General features: G+C 41.3%; 1 protein-coding gene across 2 annotated transcripts in view; it reads left to right on the forward strand.

Moving 5' to 3' along the window:
• Window positions 1–943: 943 nt before the first annotated feature.
• gng12b (guanine nucleotide binding protein (G protein), gamma 12b) overlaps window positions 944–12,548 on the forward strand; it is a 30,365-nt gene continuing 18,760 nt past the window's right edge. The window contains exons 1-2 of one of the 2 annotated variants that reach the window (XM_085347115.1): window positions 1,021–1,083; window positions 5,291–5,354. The gene's annotated coding sequence lies outside the window, so the exon portion shown is untranslated. Of the gene's footprint in view, window positions 1,084–5,290; window positions 5,355–12,548 lie in introns of both variants that reach the window. The other variant, XM_085347116.1, reaches the window with a different exon arrangement.

Here is a 12,548-nt window from a genome sequence, read left to right on the forward strand (position 1 = left end):
CATGAATTAAATTTGACACCACTGAGCTAGATAAGTAAGTAAAATTAGTTGATTTGCTTACCAGTGCTTCAGGTATGTCTTGGATATATATATATATATATATATATATATATATATATATATATGTTGTGTCCTTGGGCAAGACACTTCACCCGTTGCCTACTGGTGGTGGTCAGAGGGCCCGGTGGCGCCAGTGTCCGGCAGCCTCGCCTCTGTCAGTGCGCCCCAGGGTGGCTGTGGCTACAATGTAGCTTGCCATCACCAGTGTGTGAATGGGTGGATGACTGGATATGTAAAGCGCTTTGGGGTCCTTAGGTCCTTAGGGACTAGTAAAAGCGCTATATAAATACAGGCCATTTACCATATATATATATATATATATATATATATATATATATATATATATATATATATATATATATATATATATATATATATATATATATATATATATATATATATATACACATGTATACATATATATACATATATATACATATGTATATATATATAAACTTCTCTGGGTATTGACAATCAGGAGACAAAATTAAAGGGGAAAAAAAAACCTATTTCTGATTAATGAAAAATATTTGTATTTTTTATTTATCAAGATTACAAAAACCAAAACAAAACCGCACTTCATACTGAAAATATATTTATGGCAAGTGCAGGATCATTTTGAAACGTGGACGTGGACACCTGGATTTCTACATTTTGAATATCTCAGGTGCAGATGTAGCACAATCAGGATCCTATGAATTACCATCTGTATAAGCCACCGACAGGGGGCGCTGTTGCCTTGTCCAAAGATTAGGAAGCGGCGTGTAGTCCTGCCTAGCAGCAGCCAACAGCAGATGACTGAGCGCGTCTCCCGTCACTGCGCTTTCACCTCCACACGGCTGAATGTTTGTTTAATCCGAGCTGAAACTTTTCAGTCGACATTTTTGTCGAGTTGCGAGAGCTTCGTGTGGGATTATTTCATGGCTCGACTTTGAAACCACCACCCCCAAACAAACAAAACAACCACATAAAAAACAAAAACAAAACAAAGGAACAAACCCGGTTTTGGATCCGAGAGGCCAGGTGAGTATCAGTACAGAGATTACATAAATAATCTTTCTTCATTCTGCTGTGTCCACACTGCTGCTGCTTTTAATAAACGCCAGATGGTAGACTGTGACTTCCAGTCCATTAACCTGAGGCAACAACCAGTGTAAACACGAGGTAAGAGTATGGGAAAGAACACTTTGCAGCTTTAAATGGTTGGCAAATTTTTTTTGTGCAAATACATGGTTGGTAAACAGGTGTTTCAATCAGCGGTTAGGATTCTTTTTTTTTTTCAAGAGGAGACATGAGTGATGTCATGGCGATATTTCTGAGAAAACATGCTGGATAAATCTCTGTGAAGGTCAGCGAATATTTGAGAGATTTACAAGTATGATGGAATATTACACTTCTTGGAAAGCCTACCTGCAGCAGGGCTTTCTTTGAATTTAACAGCGCCAGTATTACAACAGTGTGAAAACACTACAGCGTGTTGTGGGAAGTTATCATACTGTAGGTTATCAGAGCGGGGAAACTGATGCTCTTCTTTTTAAACGTAGTTCAGTAAATGTGAGTGAAGTGCTTTATTAGAGCTGCAGTAAACAGTAGATTAACATAGTCTGCCTTAAATGTTTAAACTTCTCTTTAACTCAGACGTGTTTCGGGAGGAGTTGCTGTTCTTATAGGAGTAGCAACACTTCATTATAATATCTGACGTTCCAAGCGGTGTATTTCTCAGGTGAATGTGCTCAGCTAAAATCTGAATTTAAGATGTGAAGTCGCATTCTTAAAGCCTATGCATTGCACAAACTCTTGGACTGGACTTTTAGTAATGTAGATGATAGACTGATTTATGATTAAAAAATAACTGTAGAGTTTAGCTTTTATTTAAGTGTTTAAGAGTGTTTTTAGTACTTACATTTATTTGGTATTAATCCCTTTCTGATTTCTGATCCGTTTACTCCACACAGTATCTGTTTTGTGGATAATATGAAGACCTGCACTAGTCTTTAGTCTTTTTTTCTGACTTTGAAGACTGCAGAAACAGAGTAGAAGACAAAGAATTGCATATGACTGAGTTGTGCAAAAGCTTCTGACATTTTGCAACATCCAACTGTCAGGAAAACAAACATGCCAGCAATGATAAAAGGAAGTTTGAGGCACATAATTCCCATGTATTGAATCAGTTGGAACCACTTCTGGATTCCCATCTCCAATTACTACAGAAAATTGGCAAAACTAGTCTCAGTTTACTAACCGAGCTAGTAATCTATTAACTCTCAGTTAATAGCTTTTTTGTTTGTTTTTGTAGCTAATGAGACAGGTAATGATGATCATTTTAAATACGTATTGATCAAGATTTTTAGTACCAGGAAATCCATCTGCAGTATTCAGCAGTGTTTTAGTGTTAGTCTGTCAGACTTTTTAAATGAATAAAGGGATGCATTTGAAAATTTTGCATTTAGGGGGCATTCAGTTGAAGCTTTTTTGTTGAGCAAATGTTCGGTCCACCCCAAAGGAAAGTGCAGCATGCCAAAATCTAATATAAAAATTGAGTGTAAAACTGGCAAAGTTTTGATCAAAACAGCTGTCTTTTACACTGCATAAACAGATGCTACATATTTTTCTAAGCGCTACACGTGTTTACTTTCTTTCAGTAGTATGATGACGTTTCTGTGAGATAATTTTGGTATGGCTGTTATTATTATTGAACCTGTGAGCATGTTTGTGGAGAGCATGCAACGTAACTCTGTGTGTCCATGACAAATGATTTTCATCTTTCAGGAGAATTATCTTGTCATGGCTTCTGGCAGTCCAGCGTGACTCCACCTGAGTGCATTTGTGGTGCTGACGTGGGTATGGTCATGTTGCCTGGTTACCCCACACTTACTGGTGCAGACCTTAGCGTGGTTTAATCTCGTGAGAAGGTCCCCCCCCTACCCCCCTTCTATCCCTTGACTCAAATTCCACGCTCAGCCTCTGGGGAACTCGTCTGTGCGTCACAGCTCTGGTCACAAAGACCTTTAGAGAGAAGTTCCAGTCAACACAGCACAGTCGCCGCCGGCACCCTCGAGCTGTTAGTCCACAGCAATATGTGAAAAATGTCCTCCTGCTTTGACGTATGTCAGAGCTCTCTTAGCCTCCTCACTGGAGCGTGTCGCAGTGATGAAGGTATTATACCCTCAACGAGGAGAATATGTCGCACGTAAGAGGGCTGCTTAGTGCACAAGGCATTAACTGCTTATCAGCAAGTGATGAAAGGCTTTCACAATTAGCTTTCAATGACTTTACCTCTCAAATACTTTCCATTTTTAAACCGATAGTTAGTTACATGCACCCTGTAATTACAGTGTTGACTCTCTCTGTCTTCAAACAAGATGCGGCATTTCTGAAAACTGTGTGATGGCCACCAGGCAGTGTACTGTTCTATTTAAAGTTATTAGATTAGAGAAGGGCTTTTGTTATTAATATTGTAATATTCAGACCTTCTACAATAAAACCAGTGTAGCTCTTAATCAGTTAATCAAAATCAGACCGTTGTTCACACAGCAGCTGTTTCCTCCAGATGTCATGGAGACAGTTAAAAGCATGGACATTTAACAGATATTTTAATGCAGGGAACTAGTCAGCTACAAGTTAATTGATGCAGGTATTCATCAAGCAGCAATTCATAAAGGTTCTGTAAGTGTAAGGATTCCCTTTTTTTCCAGTTTAAACCTTTATAAAAATACTTAGGATTTATGTCAATATTCGGATAAATAAATGAACAAAGATGTCACTTGGGATTGTGTATTCTTTTACTATTTGTCTACTTGGAAAGCAATTTTGAAATGAGCGCCCTATAATGTAACATTTCAGAATGAAACGCATGCACAATATTTAGGTGGTTTGATTGAACAAGATGATTGTGTAGTCAAATAAACTCTCTGTATATTTGACTATAACTGCTGTGCCACTTCAGTTCATTTATCTGTCTATAAACCATAGATGGTATGTAGAAGATGGATGTAGCCACCATGACGTCATCTGTTTTTGGGATTCCACATGTTGAAACCTCAGTCCTGGCTTTTTTCTTTGTTGGATTGGCCCTGGAGGTTGTTGTTTTATCCAAACCAACTCACGCTCTCGTCTCTTACTTCGCCTTACTTGTTGGCTTTCTTGTTGCTCCCAATATTAGCATCTTAGAACATTGCGTGTTGAAATTTTATTACTTCTGCGTTCTCATCAAAGATTCCTTTAATTTTCCAAATTATTTCCGCCGAACATCTGCTGTAAACTCCTTTAGCGGGAGCAGAAATTGCAGCCTCATTGTTGTTTTTCCCATCCTTGTGGCAGGATTAACATCTCATCTGCCGCGTCTCCCCCTGACCCGCAGAGCAACACACAGACCCTGTGTGACAGTAGCCAGGTTACTTGTTCGTGTCACCCTGTGTCTGATCTCAGTGACATTTTGGGACTTGTCATATTGCTGCAGTGGGTTATTTATAGACACGTGCTTCGTTGAGCAGTTCTACATGATGTACAGCTCAACTGACAATTGCATAAACCAACTCCAGGACTGTGTGTGTGTGCTTTGATTTGATATTGAACATGTATAACTACTGTAAATAATGACTAAATAACAGTTACACATTTAAAGTGAATCCAAGTTAATTTGTGCGTTTGAATAAATGGTACCTTCAGTATGAATGTTTGTCCCCAAAAACTCTACTACTCTGTGCAAAAACCTTTTATGTTGTATTTAATTGTTGCATTTGTTTCAGTTAAGAATATTATTTATATGTTAATGCTTATACACCAACTCTTCCGAGTATTGCTCAGGCTTGAAGAATGTGTAAGATGAATTACTACTGTGGAAAGAAAATAATAAACAGTGGAAAGTACTAAAAATATTTGAGGATATCTGTTCCTTACTTTAAACCACCAAGTCCTGCCTCTTCTCTGTTGTTGGGACAAACTGCCCAGACACAAAGTTCTCTGACTAAAGGACTGGCCATCTAACTGGTCTCACTGGAATGTGGTAATGAATGCAAGTAGAGCAGTGGGTTGGGTATACCCCACCCACCACTGCTTCACATTTTGTCCTAAATGATGTGGAAACTAGTGTCAGAGGGCTAGCATTCATTAATTACACCGTGGGAGCTCACAGCTCTTTGTTTGGCCTCATCTGGAAGAAATGGTAAACATGAATCCACGATTGGCTAATTTTTTGAAAAATAATATTTTCTTTGCTTTTTCTTTCCAGATTTATGCTGCCCACTCAGACAGAAACACCAAGTACATGCTCCCTGAGAACATTTCGCACACAGGTCTGTGTCCTTGTTTATAGGCTGCCTCCCATCTTTAAAACAACTATCGCCACCAGCCATTTCTGTAATTGCAAGGTGGCTCAGGTTGCAAACATTGTTTCACCAGCCTATTCATTATTAATTAGGCACAGCCTGTTTGAGTATTTCATATCTTCAGACTTAAGGACCATCTGTGAGGTGCTGCCCTCTTGTGTTTAGAAAGAGTCTACACTGTATCTTCTTATATTCTTAAATCATAGGGGATTGCTCTTTAGGATTATGACTTGGGTCCTACATTTACAAAAAGGCATCACAGGTGTGGAATTTGTAAGATACAAATACATGCTACTGATTACATTACTGGTAATGTATGCTTCAAACACAGTGAAACATAACATTTATAATTTGTTTCACTTAACTGTATGAAATTGGATCTTACTCACCCCTGCCCCTGTTTTCAAGCATCCAACTTTATACTTGATAACCCCTTTAATATGAATTTACTGTGAGGGCCTTAAATGGCCTATTTTCTGAGTGGTTCTTCATTTAATATTAGAGGGGAAAAATGTGAAACATTACTAGATTCAGGCCAGAAAGAAGAAAGGAAGAAAAGCCTGTACACGTTTTGGCTCCAAATGATATCAGTACTTAAAACATTTCTACAAAATCATGATTTAGATCCAAAGAATCTTCTCTAACTAGAAATAGAAGCTGTTTTGATAGCATTAATGAATTAATTTCTCTAAATAATTACCTATGATTAGGTGCATTGGATACTTACTTGAACTAATGTTTGTTATTTTCTTGGTCAGGAAAATATGCACCTAAATATAATAAAAATGTCTTGGCTAATAACTCAGTTAAAAGTATATTACACATAATAAAAGTCTCAGGTTTGCCAATCAATACACATGTACTAATAAGGAAACAATCTGTTCTTTGTTACTTGTATCTGTTTTAATTAAGAGATCTGCTGCTAACACAATATCAATCTAGGAAATGAAAGAAAAAGCTAGTTTCAGATTAGTTTCTCTGTGGATACCTTCTTACAGATAGTTGTATGACTCAATTCTACAAATTTCCCCCACATGGTGGCAGTATTATACAGTCTATAGGTTTGTCCTTATGTTAGGCGTGAGATAACCCTTTCATTGCTGCAGCATATTGAAGGTCTGTTAAATTAATAACTGATGTAGAAACCGCTTTGTTTTTCCTTTTTCGCTTATGCCATTGAAACACTGAGAATCTGAAATGTCCCACACTGGGACCTCCATAAGCATGCACATCTGCTCATTTGTTGCAGCTGTGTTGGGACTCTTGTGTGTGAATACTCATGTGTTGTGCAGAGTGACCCTGTTAAGAACTTTGCATTTGTTAATAACGTGTAGGTTTTTTATTTATTTATTTTTTTTTAACATGTTTGTGTAGGGGTACAACACAAACCTTTTGCCTTTTATAGGAACCTGTGGGTGTATAGTGAAATTTATGGTGTGTGTAATGTAAACTACTGTGCAATTTGTGGGGGCAGCCCCTCAGGAAATAAAAGCTTTAAATCAGTTGTAGGTCCAAAGTAAGTACTTTGAAAAATATGCATTCACCTGAATTTAAATCAAACAGCAAGTGAAAAAAGGTGACCCAGTCTACATGCAGGTGTTAAACAAAGGCTCTTTTTGCCTGTGTGCAGGTGTGTTATTAATTGGCTGCAGGGCCTCTGTCTATAGTCTTTCCACTGTGCTAACAGAAACCTTGTGGGGCAATGTCTTGCATTTGGTGGGACTATCTTGGTTCCTCAATAACTGCTTCAATTTCTAACACCTTTTTTTTTCTTACTGAGCAGGTTTAATGTGAGATCTTAACTGAACACAGCAGTTTACTGTGCAAGCGTCAGGATGCATGAAAATTGGGGCTTGGCATTTTTTGATTGACAGTGTGTGTGTTTTTATATGTGTAGGAGGTTTTTTCACAGTTACTTAATTATTTCTGCGCCCACGGGAGATCCCAGGCCTCTTCAGTCATGTCCTCCATCCTGTTTCGTAAGCGCCTGCTCATATATGGGCATCTTCCTTCCTTCCTTCTCCTCTGTTGCACTGTGTCTACTTCCTGAACAACAACCCCACCCCTCCCTTCGAATTTCCCTCTCACCCCACAATCACTTACTGTACACGCAAACATGCACGCACACTCCTACTCATGCCGGTTAGCAATGGGCTGAGGCAGGAGTGGCCGGCCCCTCTGCAGGAAGTAGTTTGCTCACCAGTTCTCATGCCGGGTAGCACTTATTTTGTACTTTGCTTTGCGAAGTTTTTTTTCCTCTCATGTCGCACATTCCATGCTTCAAGTTGTTTCTTGGAAAACGTATTTGAAGTGTATGGGAAGTGAATGCGTTCGATAGCATTTCTTTTTCATCTGGACTTTCTTTTGCACTGGTCCCGTGTTCCCAGAAACTGCAGTGAAACAGAGATTTAAGTTCTAGTATTATTTATGTACCTCTAACATGGACTGGCGTTCACTGGGTGGCCTTTGATTGCCCCGAAGGCTTGCAGATGCCACTTGAGATTAGCTCTTCTATCTGCAGAACTATAATGTAGACACATGTTGGCTTTGAAGTAGGACAAACAGATTCATCAAGTTTGCAAGTCAAAGAACATAAAGTCTCAGAAGTGTGCAGCTGGGGCTACTTCAGCCACTGATTCTACTTGCTCCTTGTTTACCTGTAAAACCCTTTTCAGTGGGAACCATATGCATTAGACTAATACTATAAATCTACTATGTAGTTTATTGTTAGCACAGGAACCTTCTCCATGGCATGCTTTGTGAGAATAAAACAGAACGTCCAGTCTACCCATCATTATGTAGACATAAAGCCACAAATGAATTATTGCTACAGTTTCAGATGTGTAATTACAATGTCGCCCTCTTGTTGCTCCCGATGAAATATCAGCTTAGTCAACAACTAGGTCACTGCATATCCAGTTTCCATCAATAGAATTTTCATGCAACTGCCATGAAGTTTTGCGCACGCATGCATGGTTCAAGAACTGAATACATTCTCCAGTCTGCAACAACAGAGTTGTTTTCTAAAGATGAACTGAAAGATGATCCACTGCCATTTCCTTATAGAAAAAATAATTGTAAATAATGGTTAACATGGTAAACATGATCCGTTTCAACATTAGCATTATGTGGGTAGGTTAGCAAGATTTTTGTAATTACCCCAGTTGTGGACTGTGTACATCCTCATGGAGGTACTAACACGGCAATAGGCAGTTAAGCTGTGTCCACACAGGAAGCGTTCAGTTGTCCCTGTACTGCATATCTGATGATGTAGTAATGATCTTCATTAATCAATGCATGCAGCTGTCTGCACAGGCTCCATGCATTGTTTAGCTCCATTTCTGTCCTTGGTACACATAAATGCAACTAAAGGCATATTTTTATCCTGCAAACCTGCATTCCTGTTTTGTTTTGTTTTGTTTTTTGAGCATGCAACTATAGTACCTGTCCACTCCAGCTATAGTTCATACAAAGCATGGGTGACTTTCCCTTGTAGAGACAAAGCAGCAGCTGCTTGTTTTCATATGTATCTGTCATTGTACATGCTATTGTATAGAAGGCATTAGAAAGTGCTTCTGCATAGCAACAAATGTGCCCCGTTTAAAAAAACAAACAAACAAAAAAAAAAACCCCAACGCTCTAATCATGGTTTCAGGGCCCTGACAATAAACAGTGCACACAGGCTGCTTTATCTGTTCGTGTGCTGTGGTGTCCACTTTGAGACGCTCCTGTGCCACATGTCTGCCAGACGAGAATTCCAGCCACCCTGATCTTTGCTGCGGAAGCCGTTCAGGGAGTGTTGGCGTCCAGTTAACAAACATAAGGGTTTGGCAGTTAAGAGAGGGAGGCCAAGCAGCCGTCGGGATGTCATCCTGCCCAGAAACTCTGCCTAGCCACTGGTTGCATGCCTGGGATTCTTTTGTACAAGCTGCTCTTTCCTGCTTTGATTTTTTTTTTTTCCTAAAACATTTTCCTCTACCAGACAGTGGCACAGCGAAATATTTTCCAGTCCAGAAATAAGTTGCTTTTAATTGCATTGCCTTACAAGTATACACTTGGTGGTCTGCGCTGCTGTAAAAATGTGCCTTTGATTGACATTCATTAGAGATGAAACAGGGTGGTATGCAGCTCAGCACTGCAGCCACGTTCCAATGCAGTTGCACTGTTCTCAAAACAAACCGCTCCAACTGGTGCGCACATACTTTCCCTGTGAGATCCTGGTCGGTGCTTTGAATGAATGCAGCATTATAATACTCCAAAATGCATGACTGAAAAAGGCTCAGCCACCATCTGAACTCTCTGCACTGGACCGGGTTTGACTGTCATATCATGTAGGTCATGTAGGCAGACTGAGGTAATCTTTTGGGAAGTTAAATTGCTTATTTTGGATAATAAGCAGGTCGCTATTGCATGAAACTACAGATTTCTGCACTTTTGAAATCGCAGACCTGTCTAGGTCTTTGTAACCTAATGACAGCATAAATGCTCTTACTGATGTAAATGCTTAATTGCCAAGAGATTATATATTGAAAAGCGCTCTGTTTAGCTTTCATTGTTAAAATCGAAGCAGCTGTGATTCACTTCTCAACAGTGACACAGCAGGTCAGAACATGTGGCAGACAAACTGACATTGAAGTTTTGAAGTTGCTGAAGATGCTGAGAGTGAAATGCAAGTCAGTAATGAAATTATTCAAATTTGGTGTTCAAAAGTTGCTTTAACCTTACTAAATGTATGAAGAGTGAAAAAAGAAAGAATGAAGTGATAAAGTAATTAATTTTTAAATGCAAAAGGTCAACCTCACTTTATAATATTCTGCAAAAATGATTTTCTGTCCGTTGTGCATTGTTTAGGAACTAGAGGGGAAAATGTGAACTGCAGCTTGACTGGTTGGTGGCGGCAGTAAATCCTGTTTATTTGGTGTTTTAACTGTCATGACTGGAAATGAGCAGTATCACTGACTGATCTATTGCTCAGCATGCTTCTTTTTTTTTTTCTTTTCTTTTAAATGACATCAGAAACAGCAGTATGCGACATTACGTGATGGCAGAGCTTCAGTTCATCCTTTGTCATTTTTTTTTTTTTTTTTTTTTTTTTTTTTTTTAATAAATAGGACAGGGGGAATGAATGAGAGAAAGAGGGGGAGAGAAAGAAAGAAAACCAAAGGGGAGAAGAGACGGTGAGAAGGGGGGGGAAGAGAGAGAGAAAAAAAAAAAAAAAACTCCTGGGTCACCTGTATGGAGGAAAAAAAAAAAAAACAAACAAAAAAAACAAACAGAGGAGACAGCAAACAACAAAGAGCAACATAATAATAGAGAAAACAAAGCACCATCACAATAAACTAGCTAGTCATAGATATCAATATTGACTAAATAATAAACGATATTGTGCAGCACGCAAGATAGACAGCGCACAGTGTGCTTTGAGCGCATGCATGTCTTAAAGCCAAGAAAGCTTTAGTCCGCGTCTGTGAATACCCATGTGTGCATACCTGTGTGGATCAGCATGCTTGCATTCCAAAGGTTTCTCCATGTAATGATCTGCTAGGGAGTGTGGGGGGGCCACAGCCCCGTCCTCCAGGGTGTGAAGCGGGTATGGAGGAGATCAAAACTCCAGACATCCAGAGGCCCCCAGAACACAAGAGACCATGGAAGACCAACAGAGGGGCAGCCGCGCCACTGTTCCAGTAAGAGCTGAGGAGAGTCCCAGATGAGGGCTCGCCCAGCAGCCGCGGAGCAGAAGTCAGGGGGAGTTGCAGTGACGCGCCCGTGAGCTCCGCCGGCCCCCAGCTGCGCCTGAGTGACCGAGCCCCAGGCCGAGAGGCCGGGGGCACCCCACCTCCAAAGGGGCCCGAGCGAGCCCCAGGCCCCAGGCCCCGACAAGCGGCCGCCAAGGAGTGAGCCGGTGTGTACCCGGACGCCCACCCCCAGACACAAAGAACCACCAACGCACCGACACCTGAGGGAGTCCGCCACCGGCAGGGGAAGTGGTGGTGGGTGGAGATAGGCCTCCAAACCTTGGAGGGCCTGAGGTGTCCCCAGAGAGGTGGCGTCTGATACCCAACCTGACATATAGACACAGACATACAGGCACACACAGACACAAACATCCATTCCCACCCTCATGCTCTCATATGCACTCACTCCACACTCAACCAACGTGGAGACAGACATAAAGAGACGCTGTACACACAATCACACTCCCCAAGCGTACTCTACAAACCGGGTCTAGGTACCCTTGCCCCTGGAGGGGGGAATTGCACCCAGACCCAGGTGGTGTTACCCTTTTCCCTGCGGTGGGGAGAGGCAGACCACCCCGACTCCGCAGCAGCAGGGAGGCCCCACACCCCAGACCGCAGTCGGACGGCCAACTCCTCCTACTAGCCCTCCCGCTCCAGCAGGCCGCAGAGAATGGGGGTGGGAGAAGACTCCAAACCTCCCTCCACCCGCTCATTGTAGTGTTGATGCATATGTGTTCTAAGGTGCAATTAAAACCCAGGAGGGCATGGAGCTACCTGCCAAGGAGCAGCAGGTAAGCGCATAGTCCCTCCTGCTAGCCCTCAATGACTAAGTGTATTTAAAATTGAGAGGTGGGCAACGACGTCAGGGGTGAGGTGTACACCCTGATGGTAATTTGGACTCCGTGATTGTGCCCACCCCCAAGATCCTATATGTATGTGTAATGAGAGTGTGAATAATGTGAATGTCTAAGTTGTGGGATAAAATTGAGGCAGAGGCAGCCAGAAGGGGACAGGGGGGGGGGTAGCCTCCTCTGCACCCTGGTGACATACCCCCACTCCAAGGCCCTGCATGTGTGGGTGGTTGTGGAGGAGCGGGAAGAGGGAGGCAGCTGGAGATGGGGAGGGAAGGAAGGGAGGGGCAGGTAACCCCAGCAAGCTCAGCATGCTTCTGACATGAGCCATGATGCATGATGCATGACTACAACACAAAACCTACACTACATTGTAAAACCTTGTTAAAGCTGCAGTGCATGGAAATCTGAAGTCTTATAATCCCTCCCTTCAATGCTTTCTCTTTGGAAAGACGTACTACAGACTTCATTGTTTCTGTCTTGGAGATGAAGGCAGGAGGGGTTGCAGAATTCTTCTTATATCTTACAGAACTGGAATGACAATATTAATGGTTATTATGAGATTACTGCAC

Source organism: Diplotaxodon limnothrissa, linkage group LG23 (genome assembly GCF_057381915.1).
Source record: "Diplotaxodon limnothrissa isolate DT_005_m linkage group LG23, D_limnothrissa_male_GT1.1, whole genome shotgun sequence".
Classification (NCBI taxonomy): Eukaryota; Metazoa; Chordata; class Actinopteri; order Cichliformes; family Cichlidae; genus Diplotaxodon; species Diplotaxodon limnothrissa.